Source organism: Podarcis raffonei, chromosome 12 (genome assembly GCF_027172205.1).
Source record: "Podarcis raffonei isolate rPodRaf1 chromosome 12, rPodRaf1.pri, whole genome shotgun sequence".
Classification (NCBI taxonomy): Eukaryota; Metazoa; Chordata; class Lepidosauria; order Squamata; family Lacertidae; genus Podarcis; species Podarcis raffonei.
Window position 1 is genome coordinate 49,459,236 of NC_070613.1, and position 15,822 is coordinate 49,475,057.

The 15,822-nt window shown below is 43.6% G+C and overlaps 1 long non-coding RNA gene across 1 annotated transcript; it reads left to right on the plus strand.

Moving 5' to 3' along the window:
• Positions 1-1,363: 1,363 nt before the first annotated feature.
• On the plus strand, positions 1,364-4,226 carry LOC128398317 (uncharacterized). Its single transcript, XR_008327088.1, has 4 exons — positions 1,364-2,148; positions 2,548-2,666; positions 3,310-3,680; positions 4,044-4,226. It is a non-coding gene; the product is annotated as an uncharacterized LOC128398317 (long non-coding RNA).
• Positions 4,227-15,822: the final 11,596 nt, after the last annotated feature.

Sequence of the window (15,822 nt, forward strand, 5' to 3'; positions counted from 1 at the left end):
ACTGTTTTTAACACTGATTGGGAGCCGCCCAGAGTGGCTGGGGAAACTCAGCCAGATGGGCGGGGTATAAATAATAAATTATTATTATTATTATTATTATTATTATTATTATTATTATTATTATTATTATTATTATTTTCGTCTTGCGAAGCACGAAATCCCATAGGAATGCATTGAAAATCAATTAATGCGTTCCTATGGTCAAAAAAAGTCCAAACAAAGCCACATTTGGTACAACAAGAGTTTATTAAGTGCTCTTTAAAGTCACACATACTGTAAAGAGCATTTCATAATTCAAACCCAGAATTTTTTTAAAAAAACAGCAGAGTGGCCCAATGGTCACAGAAAATCATAAAAATGCAGGGGGAAAAACAAGCTTCCAGATTTTTGCAAACCCCTCCCCAACTGTTCCCCCAGCCACCCAGCACACAGAAATTCAAATCCAGAATTTTTTTAAAAAAACAGCAGAGTGGCCCAATGGTCACAGAAAATCATAAAAATGCAGAAAAAAACCCCACAAGCTTCCAGATTCTTGCAAACCCCTCCCCAACTGTTCCCCCAGCCACCCAGCACACAGAAATTCAAATCCAGAATTTTTTTAAAAAAACAGCAGAGTGGCCCAATGGTCACAAAAAATCATAAAAATGCAGAAAAAACACACACAAGCTTCCAGATTCTTGCAAACCCCTCCCCAACACCAAGTCCTTGAATTCCAAACACCCCAACCCAAAATCCAACCCCCCCCAAAAAAGTTTTAAAAGCTTAACTTACCAAATGGCTGCAAAAGAAGTTTTGGAAAAGCTTCAAAAATCACCAAAGTCTTTAAAAACCTCAAAAAAGGCTACTATGTACACTGCGTTCTATGAGTTGCTCCTCGAAGTCAAGTCGCAACTGTATTAACGGTGTTAAGAAAAAGGAAACAAACTTGCAAGACGTTTTCGTCTTGCGAAGCAAGCCCATAGGGAAATTCGTCTTGTGAAGCAGCTCAAAAAACGGAAAACCCTTTCGTCTAGCGAGTTTTCCGTCTTGCGAGGCATTCGTCTTGCGGGGCACCACTGTAATCTGTATTGGTTAATTACAATGATACCTCAGGTTACAGATGCTTCAGGTTACAGACGCTTCAGGTTACAGACTCTGCTAACCCCGAAATAGTACCTTGGGTTAAGAACTTTACCTCAGGATGAGAACAGAAATTGTGCTCCAGCGGCGAGGTGGCAGTGGAAGGCCCTATTAGCTAAAGTGGTGCTTCAGGTTAAGAACAATTTCAGGTAAGAACGGACCCCCAGAACGAATTAAGTTCTTAACCTGAGGTACCACTGTACTTAGGTTTATATTTAGCTTTGCTGTGAATCACATTCACAGGTAGGATTTGATTTTTTGTTTTATTTCTATAGGTATAGTGTAAGTTAGTTCAAAGTTTTAGTCATTTTGTTGGAGAGGTTAGATAGGTAACTATGCTAATATGCTACATCTGACTCAGAATGTAGTATTTTATCGTAGGTTTTCTGTATACATGGTAAGTAAATGCATTTTGGGGAACTTGGATTCTCTGTCCAGCTGGTCTTTTGTGTCTTCCTTTACATTCCTTTGCATTTTCCTGTGCATTCCTCAATGAAAGCTCATTTTATCCGTCAAGGTTTCCTACGCTGCTCAAAGAATTACATTTCCAAAAGAGAGGGATATGCTGTTGAATCATTTTAATTCAGTCGCACAGGACACTGCAAAGGAGTCCTGTTTATCTGAATCAGGTTTTAATGGGCGTTGTGCCATGTCTTCTCTCGATTGTAGCGTACATTGTAATGTTTTTGATGTAGAAAGTTCTCTGCCTGGTCCACTGAAAGTCAGTTTAACTGTCACTTGGGTCTGAACCAAAAGCTGTGAGGAAGGGTTAAAATTCTCAGTATGCAAAAGAACGGTTGGTTGGACTGTTTCAATTGGTGCGCGTGGGTTTAGAATGCTCATTGAACAGCGTGATTGGCTGATGCTGGGCTAGAAGTATATATATGACCTAACAATGGTCAACAGAGAGCAGAAGTGGGATGGTTAGAGCTGGCAGTGTTGGTGCTTGGTGTTTGTAGAGTCATCCAGGAGAAGATGGTTACAGCAACAGAGGAAGAGGATGGGGGAAGAAGGAGGACATTGTGAGAGGTAGGTGGGATGGTTTAATGGATGAAGGATAGCTAAATCACTAGGCTTATCACGGATGGGGAATCTTTTTTCTCCAAGGGAAAGAAACCGCCACCCACCACCACCTTGAAGTGTGGGTCCAGCAAGCTTTGCACTAGCAGCTGCACAAAATGGCAGATCACTGTACAGTGGTACCTTGGTTCTCAAACGCCAAAAACCCAGAAGTAAGTGTTCCGGTTTTCAAACATTTTTCAGAAGCCAAACGTCTGATGCGGTTGTTGTCTATTGTTTCCAGGGCGCCTGCACCAGTCAGAAACTGGGCCTTGGTTTTTGAACATTTCGGAAGTCAAATGGACTTCCAGAATGGATTAAGTTTGGCACTTTTGTGCTTACTATTTATTTTGTGTTTTTGTTTTTGAGGCTTTTTCGGTTCACTTGTTTTTGTGACTGTGTGGAACCCAGTTCAGCTACTGATTAATTGCGTGACTGCAGAAATGGATAGAAGTCCCCCATCCAAACAATGACTATCATCAGTGCAGGTAAGAAAAAATAATAATAATTTTAAATTTTATCACCTTCCATAATGTCTTAGACATTTTGTAGTACAGTACATTGATTATTGCTTTCATTTTATGGATCAATGGTCTTATTAGATAGTAAAATTCATGTTAAACTGCTGTTTTAGGGTTTTTTTTTAAAAAGTCTAGAATGCATTAATCCATTTTGCATTACCTTCTATGGGTGTGCCTTGGTTTTGGAATGCTTTGGTTTTGGAATGGACTTCTGGAACAGATTAACTTTGAGAACCAAGATACCACTGTAGTTCAATTTACTCTGGTTAATATTTTACATTCAATGCTATCATTTTGTGCAGGTTAAGATCGGTAGGAGACTAAACATCATTAAGTTTTATCATAGGTTTTCTGTATAAACGGTAAATTAGGCATTTTGGGGGGACAATGCATGGGTCTGGTTAGCGGACCGGGCAGTAGAATGACGCAAAAGCAGTTAAACAGAAAGCAATGAGTGGTAAGGATCTGAAATGAAAATATAAATATAGGTTTTTCAATCACTATGAACATGAGTAATTTAAAATTCATTATGTCAGTATACCTTGTTTTCTGTTTTCTGGGAGGATTTATCTATTGTCTGACCATGACTTCTCTATCAAAAATGTTACAGAAAAGGTCTACAGAAATAGCCTATTGAATAAAAAAATGTCAAGCAACAGTTGGGTCACAGAGTCTTCAGTTGACCTTCTCATAGATAAGAGTCCCTTCGCTGTGAGTTTTCAGAATATATCTGAGTGGGCCAAGAAAATGCATCTCTATTATCTATAGGTAGTAATACACGAAGATAGCAATAAATACACTGAATAACAATATCTCAAACAGAAAATTTGAGATGCAATCTCTGAATCACCGGACCGTTCTTTGGCACGACATTGCTTTCGCAAGAGAAAAGTACAGAATGCAGCTCAGAGTGGAAAAAAATATGAATCTCTACAGAACTAGATATGGTATTTTAAGGAGAAGGCAACAAAAGATGAATAGGTAAGTTGAGTTTATGATCATGCAAGTGCCCTGCTTACTTAATTGAGTTTGTTCTAGTGGATGACTTTAGAAATTAAAGCTATACCTCAAGACTGCTCTGGGCACAAGAGTCATGAATCTAATTTGGGCCAACAATGTACCAGTGCTCCACAGTTCTCCAGAACGTTCTTATGGATAGAATGTCATTGGAAAGATTTAGAGCAGATATTTCACTGTCAACTGTGAAACTAATTGCTGCATCAACCTCTTGTTCTGCTCGTTCATAGTCCCCAATTGCCCTGAAAATGCTGGGGTGGGAGTTGTAATGTCGTATTTTAAAGTGTGTGCAGGTCCATTGCCTTTATTTAATTTATCCCCAGACAGGCTCCAACTCCGCAAGTTGGGCAGAAAGTACTTGGGAAGATGGACTTCAGGGTGGCAAGCTGGAAGGAGTGGATGAGTTCTTCATCCACTTATGTGTCTGCTGTTAAACTTTGTAATAATAATAATAGTAATAATTTTTTATGTATATCCTGCCCATCTGGCTGGGTTTCCCCAGCCTCTCTGGGTGGCTCCCAACAGAATATTAAAAACAAATAAAACATCAAACATTTCCCCATGATTTGTCCATGAATAGGGACAGATATGTGAGAAGGAAGGAAGGAAGGAAGGAAGGAAGGAAGGAAGGAAGGAAGGAAGGTTGCCAGAGTCACTGTCTAGTTTATTGGTGTCTGTGTAGTCACCATTTAAGTTGCTGTTACTTACGTTGTTAGAAACCATTAGCCATTTAATGGAGGAAATCCTATGGAATCTGAAAATACCAGGTTTGAAATACTGGTTTATATCCTTCTGTCACTGGTGCTCATCAGTCAAGGCACTGAAAAAAAGAAAGTGGTCACATTGGTACTTTTGTCATGTACAACATTAATGCGTCAGAGCAAAGTCATTGACTTAATAGGGTGTCCTGTTCAGTTAATGAATTTTGCCTGCACTTGCCCTTTCTTTCACCTCCCTGAGCTCTCTTTTTATGAAAGCTCTTGGGATGGATGCAGATGAGTTAGGAATGAAGGAGGCACCCATCTATGCAAGGAGATGGCTGCCTACAACTTTTGCCCATGTGTCAAGGAGCATCGCATCGCTCCCTGCCTTCCTTCGAGGACTTGGGTGTGGTCAAATTCCCCACACCCTTTAGTTCCTCATGAGAACTATGGCATGTCGCAACTTGAGAAATGATTTCCCATTAATAGGAGGAGGAACTGGGCTTCATTGCCGACTTGGCTTCCCAACCCTGCTTGCTGCTGCTTAACGTGGTGTGGGCACAGTGCCAGGAGCACCCAATAGTGCCCATTGCTGTGTCTCCACTGTGCTGAGCTGCCCGCTGCCACGTCCCTTTCATGTCCCCTCTAGGTCAGCCCCACAGCCCCACCCATGCTGCCCCGATGGCTGCCGTAGAGCACAGGGACCCTCCCCTCACAAACCACCTCTTCTCATTAGTTTTTCAAACTAATTTTCACGGTATCCGTGAAAGCCACAACTATAATTTCTGTCAAGTTTCTAACAGGAATGACGCCGTGCTTATGCTTTTGTCTAACCCTCTCTCACCTGGTTTAAACCAGAATTTTCTTTCATTTTTTTCACAATAGGAGTCACACAATTAAACCAAAGTAATGTGTCGATTCCATCCTTTTCGCATTGTTTCAGAGCTAGAAGAATAACCCGTAAGCATTTATTTGTCATGGCACCATTTTATATCTTTCATCGCAAACCTCTTTTTTTATTTTTTAAAAAAGAGGCACAGACTTGGAAAATAACAAAAGGAATCCATTAATGTTCACATTTCATTAAGTGCCTGTGATGACAACTTATTGTTGTCTTTAAAATAGACACCTGCATGGAAATCTAAATTATTCCTTTTATTTTATTTTAAAAAAAAACACAGTTCCTCTTAATGTTTGGTGTTTTTCCACCTCACCTCCTTTTACTGAAAGTTAGATTGAGTCGGATAGTCTGCCCTTACTGAACTTGCTTTTTGAGTGATTCTACAGAAGGAGATTCAGAGTGTTCCTGGTAATGTATTCCATTTGGCTGGAATACACCAAAAAGGATGAAAGCTGATGTTCCACTCCTCCAGATACTCCTTTAGCAGTAAAGGTAAAAAGGTAAAGGACCCCTAGATGGTTAAGTCCAGTCAAAGGTGATTATGAAGTTGTGGCACTCATCTCACGTTCAGGCCGAGAGAGCCGGTGTTTGTCTACTGACAGCTTTCCAGGTCATGAGGCCAGCATCACTAAACCGCTTCTGGTGCAACAGAACACCGTGACAGAAACCAGAGCACACAGAAATGCCATTTGCCTTCCTGCCACAGCGTTACCTATTTATCTACTCGCACTGGTGTGCTTTCGAACTGCTAGGTTGGCAGGAGCTGGGACAGAGCAAGGGGAGCTCAGCCCATCAATCACATGATGTGGTGCACACACACCATTTGAATGGCAATGCCCATCAACTTTGGGGTGTCTCAGCCCCCTCAAATATTTCATGGGGAGGGCGAAGGGACCTCGGCCCCTCGGAGCCAACTTTGGAGTTGGCTCCAAAGCCCCACACCCAACCAGGCAATTTGGATTGGGAAATAGCACAGCAGAAAGGGTTAACCCCCCACCTTTCCCCAGTGCTATGGCCCTGGTCTGAACTGGTGGCCCAATAATAGGTTTTCTCATCATGTTTGGCACAAATCACCTGAGGGATAGTTCAGTTGGTAGAGCGTAAGTCACAAAAACAAAACTAAAAAGCTGCAAAAACACAAAATAAATAGCAAAAACAGACAGACCTCAAAATGGAAGTGTGGCACTCAAATCGGAAGTGTAAAATTCAAAACAGAGCACGTTAGGCTTCCAAAAAAAGTTCGCAAACTGGTACACTTACTTCCAGGTTTGCAGTGTTTGGGTTCCAAGTTGTTTGAGTACCGAGGCGTTTGAGAACCAAGGTACCACTGTACTGAAAGGATGATGGTTCCTTAGGATGATGGCTCCTTGTCTGCTCCACAGGCTCCCTCCCCCAGCCTGGTAAAATGGTCCTGCCCACTGTACATTATTTTACTATAAAATTCTGTTGTTTGCAATGATTCAGTCTCAGATTATTTTCTCACACTGCCATAAACTTTTAAGCACTTACAAAGCAATACATTATTAGAGGTATGCTAGTGGCATGTCTGTCAGTGCTTTCGGCAGAAAAGTATTGTCTTAAGCAAAACAGGGGTGGGGGGGAGGAGATGCATTTTCACCTTTAATGTTTCTGCATAGATCCTATCGTCATGCTGTCTTTGTCTTCTGCCTTTTAAATAGCTCTGCTTGGTTTGATGCTTGCATTTTTGAATATTTGAATGAGAAGCATATTAAAGAGGGGAGCCTGAGGTCCAAATCATGCCTTTGGCCTACCCTGTTGTAAATAATGGTGTATGTACTTTCATTTCTCTCTCTCTCTCTCTCTCTCATTTTTTTTTGTTTTATACATTTCAATACTTTTACAATCATTTTAAAATTTCAAAACTTGACTTCCTTCCCCCTCTTTCTGTGGTACTTTAAATTTATTTTTAATATTTTCTGCATATCCAAATTAACTTAATTTGCTTAATTAACTTAATTTGCTCATTTATTCATCTACTTTAAATATGTACTCTTATATAACTGCAAGTTATTAGAAAATAATCCTGCCAATGTTCTTATCTGTTTACAATTTGTTTGTAAATATTCCATAAACCATTTCCATTCTTTCATAAAAACTTTGCTATCTTGATTTCTTATTTTTCCAGCAAGTTTCGCCATTTCTGCATACTCCATAATTTTTTGTATCCATTCTTCTTTTGCTGGGACTTCTTCTTTCCATTTTTGGGCAACATCTATTACAACATTTATTATAAGAAAACATTACACATTAAAAGGCTTCCCTACACAGGGCTAACTTCAGAAGTCTTCTAAAGGTTATATAGTTACTCATCTCCTTGACATCTGATGGATGGGAGGGAGTTCCATAGGGTGGGTGATAATCAGTGCTTTTTCCCCTAAAAAAATGTTCAGGGGTACTCTCATTTTCCTACTCATATTGAAATACTGCCCTCAATGAGGCCAAAATTAGATTCACAAAATGTTTAGGGGTATGCATACCCCTGCATCCCCCCAGAAAAAAACACTGGTGCCACTACTAAGAAGGCCTTCAGGTAAAGGTAAAGGGACCCCTGACCATTAGGTCCAGTCGTGGCCGACTCTGGGGTTACGGCGCTCATCCCGCTTTACTGGCCAAGGGAGCCGGCATACAGCTTCTGGGTCATGTGGCCAGCATGACTAAGCTGCTTCTGGCAAACCAGAGCAGCGCACGGAAACGCCGTTTACCTTCCCGCCGGAGCGGTACCTATTTATCTACTTGCACTTTGACGTGCTTTTGAACTGCTAGGTTGGCAGGAGCAGGGACCGAGCAACGGGAGCTCACCCCGTCGCAGGGATTCGAACCACTGACCTTCTGATTGGCAAGTCCTAGGCTTTGTGGTTTAACCCACAGCACCACCCGCATCCCTTAAGAAGGCCTTCAAGAGGTCCTAAAACAGCAGGTATCTTGAATAACTGGAAAATCACAGAATAGGTGCTCTTCCTTTTATTTAAATCTGTTTGTGGGGAACACACACCTGGAAACAAGAGCCACCAACAAAATTACAAATTCGGCATTTATTTGCAAGACCTTGTCCAGAGGCCCACAAACAGCAATCAATGGTTCCAGTTGAATGATGTGCTTTTGGCTTCCATCTGCTTCACCATCGTCAAATACAATAGTTTAGCAGAACACAATATTGATTGGATATCTCAATTTGTGGGGTGTTGCCAGGTTCTTCAAATCACTCCAAGAGTAATTATTTCTATTGTATATTAAGCATACTTGGGTTACAGTGTACCCAAGTGGGCTAAGGAAGATAAAAGACACTCGAGCAAGAATAATACTAGGCAATTGAAGCACAGTATGCTTAGGCATGATTAACACAGAGCAGTAATTATTTTTCTCTTTGTAAGCAGTATTCTTCTTTATTTTTCAACCCCCACTTCTTCTATGAAAGATAGGCAGGTGGGCAGCAAAACAGAGTTTTCTGTCTTGATGGACTGTTCCCAAACCTATTAAAATCAATGGAATATGCCCACCTGGGAGTTTCAATAACAATCAGGTTGAGTAGTGTTCAGGGTTTTCTGTTTCACTGGTGTGTCTGGATCTGTATATTGCTGTGCAAGCAACTGGTGATCAAATGAGAAGAAGAGGAGGATACTTTTTGATGAATTTAGCACCAGGGTGAGATTCAAAAGATTTGAATTCAATGCTCACTTATCATCATCATCATCATTAAATCTGATTATTTTTCTGGTGGCCCTTTATACAACAGAACCATCACATTTTGTGGCAGTCCTCAGGGCCATGTGATTATAATATTATTTATTTATTTATTTAATAACAACAACCCTGGATGACCTTTAGTTTGCAAGATCTTTAGTCTATTCCAGGAATGACCGCTCCCCACATTAAATGGGGGGCACCCTTTGTGTGGTCGCGCGCAGCCCCCTGGACCCTATGTGGCACCATTAGCACAGGCTTGGCTTTGCCTTCCCCAGGTGGGCTACCTGGAGGTCTCTGCCTACCTCAGCCAGTTGCCCAATCCCGCCTGGGGAGGCGTTGCCAAGGTGATCAGGCCAGGTAGGGGGAGGGACCACCCTGCCCACACAATAGGGGGAGGATCTTACCTGGGAATCGTCAGTTGGCTCCAGAGCTTCTCCCACCCTACCCACCCTCAGTTAAGACTTCTTTTGCAGGTTAACCTTTTCTTCACAGCTACACGGGCGCTGCTACGTCAAGGTCGCTGTTGAAGGAATTCTCCTGCATTGGCAGGTTTGCCTTTACTGTAGCAAAACGTCACAACTTTGGCAGTATCAGGCCTTGGGCGGAATCCTTTAGTCTATCTTCCCTAAATGGGGATGGGCGTGCAGCAGTGACCTATGCCCCCCTTTTCTTTGTGGCAGCGATACCAGGGTTCCCCGTTAAAGGGGTTGTTTTGAGGGGAGGCTTTGGCTGTACGCCTAGAGGTTGTCATTGCTCTCCCCTGCGACGGCAGCGTAACGGGAACATCTGTTCTCCAGAGCCAGCCCACCCACCCCCCACTGGATAACCCTGATCTTCCCCAGATCCCCGGCGGTTGACTGGGAGGGATAAACGCCCAATGCCTGAGCCAAGGTCTACCCAAATCTGAAACATAATAAAGTTGTGGCCAATTTTAATCCCATAGCATGTTGTCTTGAGTCGTTATTCCACACGGGGGCCACACAGGGTTTAGGGGACTCCGCCTGTCCACGCAAATGAAACCTGAAAGGAAATATCCAGATCATGTTGGACTACAACTGCCATCATCCCTGACTCCTGGGCATGATGGCAGGCCGCAATATACGAAGGGTCACTGGTTCCCCATTCCTGTTCCATTGACAACAGAACTCCAACAGCTAGCTGCTAGTTTCCCCAATCAACTGTGGTTTGTTGCAACTACTTTCTCATTGCCTTACTCTATGAGCCACAAGGCAGGATGATGATCCCACCCCTCTCCCATTCTGATTGGTTGCCAGTTGAGTTCATTGACAAATCAAGACATAAGTTTATGGCTAGAACGAAACAGCTTGAGGGTGATGGGAAATCATAGTTGTGCTTAAAGAAAAACATTTTTTTTTAAGAAAAGGTGGCTATAAAAGTTATATAAAGAGGTTCCACTTTCCAGTAAAGCGGTTGTCATGTTGCCTGGTCTGTCTTGCCTTGATAATGTCAGTCAGTTTGACCTTTCATGCAATAGCGCCAAACATCATTAGCCAGTCTTCCAGAGGGCGATTGGCGGGGGCTGATCTTGTGTGCGTGACATCGCAATGTCGTGACATCACATGCATGATGTATTGATGTTTTGCAACTTTCACTTGTTGCAGGATCTTAGCCAGACCCAGTTGAATATAGCAGAGCATACGTAGACTTCCAGAAGCAATCAGTTGCAGGCAGGTAGGATGAAGCAGGAACAAGACGCTGCTACTAGTGATTACTTAGAGGTGTTTATTATTTACAGCAGACTCTGCAAGTTACTATATACAAGATACAGACACGGATCTTAAACTCTCTCTTAACAAACTCCAAACGACTCTTAGAACACCACACTGACCAACCAACTATCCAGCCAAGGAAGGTCATGAGTCATCATGCCTATGTGGAGACCTCGACCAATAGCAGAGCTGTATCCAAGGCCCCACATCTCTAGGCAGAATAACTCCCTCTGGTCAGTCTTCTTGGCCTTCGGCCAACTCTTAATTGCCTCTGTGGGAAGCTGCACGTAGGCAAAATCCCAACATGATGTTGGAAGGACCCAGGGGCAGAGTTGAACATGGCGGCCGCACAGCTCAATGGCCAGTGGCAGCTCCTCTGCCTCCTTTTCGTCTTGCCACTAGAAGGAGGCTACTTTGACCCTCCTCCCCCTCTGCTGCTGCAGCAGCAGGAGGAGGAGCCAGTCTCTGGAGGCATGCCACGTTTGGCTCTGCACTTTTAGGACAATGGGGCTGGGTCTGGCCCCTACGTCAAAAATATAGGGCTCCCCGAAGGGCTCAGCCCCCAGAAGCTAGTTCCCTGAAGTCTTCTAACCTTGGTATCTCCATGAAGTAAAGGACATGAGGCAGGAGTTGATAATGCAGGTTAGCTGCGCACAGGTGAGCTGCATGCAAGCTGCCGGCCAGCTCTGTGGAGGCTCCTTTTATTGACACAAATATGCAAACCCAGGCAGATATATTTTGGGCTGAGACCTTTACACATCTTCCAGTCCCGAGATCGTGGGGCGGTACAAAGTTATTTTGGCACCTGTTTCCACTGCATCATTTCCCCCTTGCACAGTGTATGACAAAGGAGACAAAAGGTCTCAGAGACAAAGGTCACAGACAGGACACCGCAGACTACTGAGACCGCAAAAGGTTAGACAGAGGGCATGATGTTAGACAGCTGTGGCTTTGTCTGTGAGGGGGAGTGTGCCCTGCACCCCAAGGCCATGCGTGCAGGCAGGCTGAGGCTGCCTGCGGGTGGGGAGTGTCCTCCAGACTCAGCGATAATCCCTACATCACCATCCTATCAACACTACGTAGTTTGAATATATATAACCTCATTTAAAATTAAGGTGCTGGATGCATGTTGTTTAGTCGTTTAGTCGTGTCCGACTCTTTGTGACCCCATGGACCAGAGCACGCCAGGCACTCCTGTCTTCCGCTGCCTCCCACAGTTTGGTCAGACTCATGTTAGTAGCTTCGAGAACACTGTCCAACCATCTCATCCTCTGTCGTCCCCTTCTCCTTGTGCCCTCCATCTTTCCCAACATCAGGGTCTTTTCCAGGGAGTCTTCTCTTCTCATGAGGTGGCCAAAGTATTGGAGTCTCAGCTTCATACAGTAATTCATACAGTGCTGGATACAGTAATTCACAATTCACTTGATAAACTTTGCTTAACTTGGTACGGTAGCAACGGGACTCAAATCACCAGCAGTAGCCTGAAACCAAGCATTTCTGAGTGCTAACGTTGCCTTATCTTAAACATTTTGAGACATGGGACTATTTTTGCTTTGTGCCTTTGTCTCCAGCATGCTAGAGATTTTACACCAGTCTGAGGGGTTTTTTGGGTGGGGGACTGGATAACTGGCCTCCCCTTGGCTTATAATCTACAAGATATGGAATTTTCTTTCCTATCCTTGGTCCTCCCCATTGAAATGTTCCATTTCTGGCATTCTTCCTCGCACCTTTATGCATCTTGGGGACTGCTAAAGGGTTACAAAAGACCAGGAGAGGAGGAGATCACAGCTTCAAATGATGATCAGAGACCAATGACAGAGTCACTCTTAAGGGATAATGTTGTTAAAACAGAATTTGCCCCAGTATTTTAAAAAAATAAAAATAAAGGTTGCAACTTGAAATGTGTATTTATTTCTTCAGAATTAATGTTTTTGAAGGTTTCCCATGAGGCCCTAAATGCTCTTTTCAAAATATGTCACCACGTTTCCTGCCAGCTCTGTTGAACAGGTTCCCCCCAGATGTTTACTTATGGCTTGTAAAAATGACATCGCACAGAAGCTGCTTGATGCGACTTTGTAAATGTCTGAGGTATTTGACGGCTGAAATATGTTCCTGAGGCAATATGGCGAAAAGATGAAAATTTAAAAATAAAACCCTTTCAGGTCACAGAACACCCAATGTTGCGTCAATTTAATGGTCTAATATTATGGAAGGGGTTTTCAGAATAAAACAGATAGTCAACATAAGTCAAATTGAATGGGATTGTTCTACTAGAAACCGGTAATCGGCACTAATTGAAGGAGATTGTGAGATGCTGAAGTCAGTAGTCATTGCAAGACATTTCCCACAATACTCCAGTTTTAGGAATATTAGGAATATTATTGGAACACCAGGACATGAGGAATACTACTAGGAGGCAGGCAATCTCGATTGTTTCCCTATGTATTTAAAACGAAATATGAAAAGTGGCATTTGCGGACAGTTTCATTGTCACTAACAATTTGGTCAGGCACTGAATTTCTTTGGATACGCACACACACAAATGGCTGTGCCCCTGCTCACTCCCCCGCTCCAGATTAACCCCTTTGTTCCCCCTTCCCACCCTGCGCATTCTGCTCAAACTGTCACTGTTCTTTTCTCTCTTTTTTGAAATAATTTTTATTTGCTTTTACAAGTGTAGAATTATAGCAATACGAAACACATACCCATATTTAGATATTTCTCTGAATCTCCAGACTTCCCACCATTATTATTAACCTTTTCAACTGCACATTATTTCATAATCCATATTTTGTATCTTTCCATATTAACCATAATATTTGCTACAAGTGTTGTTAAAATCCTGCCAATGTTTTCATCTGCTTACAGTGGTCTCCTAAATAAATTATAATTTTTCTCCATTCTTTATTGGAGTTTTTGTCTTCTTGGTTTCTGAGCCTTCCGGTCAATTTTGCCATTTCGGCCTATTTTTTGCCATTCCTCTCTGGTAGGGACTTCATCCTCTTTCCATCTCTGGGCTAGTAACATCCCTGTGCCTGTTGTTGCATACATAACAAGTCTTTTCTGCTCCTTTGGGATATCAGTACCTACAATTCCCAATAAAAAACGCTTCTGGTTTTTCTTTATAAAGGTTATTTTAAACATTTTTCTTCACCATATGTGGTGGTCCTGTAAGGTGATAAAAGCATTCTGGGAAATGATATACAGTGGTACCTCGGGTTACATACTGTCAGAGGCTCAGGAGCAGAAGAGCAGGGGAGAGAGCAAATAGAGAGCGGAGGAGAGGAATCAGAGGGGAGCGTAGGGGAATATGACAGTGACCTGAGAGATTCCATGAGCTTCTCCAGCGAATCAGAAGATTCCCAGGAGGGGGCGCCTATGGTAAGGGCGAGGGGGGTCCCAGGGGGGACGCTCCATAAACAAGGGACCAGAGGGGACTCCCAAGGGAGTAGCGGAGGATCAGGACCAGTTCCCCCACCAGAGCACAGTGGGGGGAAAGAGTCACATGAGTCAGGACCAGCTTCTCCTCCAGCGGGGAGAGAAGATGAGTCAGGGGTGACCACGCCCCCATCGGGAAGTGGGGAAACGGAGGGAAGGCCAGGTCCAGCTAGCCTCCCCGAAAGAGGGAGCAGTGACACAAGTGTAACGGTCAGAAGGAAAGTGGGAGGCTGTGCGCGCGTGCCAAGTTCAAATGTGGAGGAGCGCGGGACAGCAGAAAACCCGGATTGGGAGCCAGGTCCTAAAGCCCAAAGGAGGGGGGGAGAAGAGTCAGGGGACTCAGCGTCAGAGGAATCGAGGAGGGGTGAGACTCCGACTAGCAGGAGGACCCAGAGAAAGAAGGAACAGAGGAAGAGGTGGAGTAAGGCTAGAATCTTAAGCTGGTGTCAGGGGGGAGGAGATTCAGATGGGACTTCTACGGTCTAAGGCATAGACGTAGCGTTGCGCGCTGCGCGTCTGGAAATGAAACTGAACTTCAATAAAGACTTTTTTACTTGAGGAAGAAGCAGCGTCGGTCTTGTGTGAGCTGGGACCTTGGGCAGCGCTGACACATACGATTCAGGTTACAGACTCCGCTAACCCAGAAATAGTACCTTGGGTTAAGAACTTTGCTTCAGGATGAGAACAGAAATCGTGCTCTGGCGGCGCAGGAGGAGGCCCCATTAGCTAAAGTGGTGCTTCAGGTTAAGAACAGTTTCAGGTTAAGAACAGTTTCAGGTTAAGAACAGACCTCTGGAACGAATTAAGTTCTTAACCCGAGGTACCACTATATAAAGAATCAAACTCTGTCACTGTTTTAAAAAGCCACTTTCCATGTCCCAGCTCCCTCCAGCCCTGCTTCACTCAAACCTCTGCTTTTGTTTAAACTGCCATTTCCCTCCTCACTCCCATTCAATGAGTGTTGCGCGATCTGCCTTCTCATTTGCTCCCCTGTTCTACCCTGACTTCATGCAAATCCAAGATTGCGACATGGCACAACTAATTCTCCAATGGGGGCACTGATCTTAAAGCTTCTCAGCTGTGCATAGAGATCCTAGGGCTCCAGAACCTTCGGCACTCAACACAGATGTTCTGCTACTGAATGGTGGCCCTTCCTCATATCAAGGCATAGGTGAGAATTGTGCCTAGTTTGTTGCATGTGTATGTGTTTGGGAGCTGCCATGTACAGTCATACCTCGGGTTGAAGTCGCTTCAGGTTGAGCGCTTTCGGATTGTGCTCCGCGGTGACCCGGAAGTAACAGAGCGCGTTACTTCCGGGTTTCGCCGCTTGCGCATGCACAGACGGTCAAAATGACGTCATGCGCATGCCCGGAAGCCACAAATCGCGACCCGTGCATGCTTCAGGATGCGAACGGGGCTCCGGAACAGATTCCGTTCATATCCAGAGGTACCACTGTATAGTGATTTCCAAGCTTGGCAAAATAGACACTCAATGAGGTTTTCATCCATTAAATTGTCAACATGGAACATATTTTCCTCTCTAGTCACCTACACCTGTGCAAAAAGAAAAAGAAAGCAGCGTGGAAATTAATTCTAAAAGTGCAATCCTGTACATGTTTTCTCAGACGTCC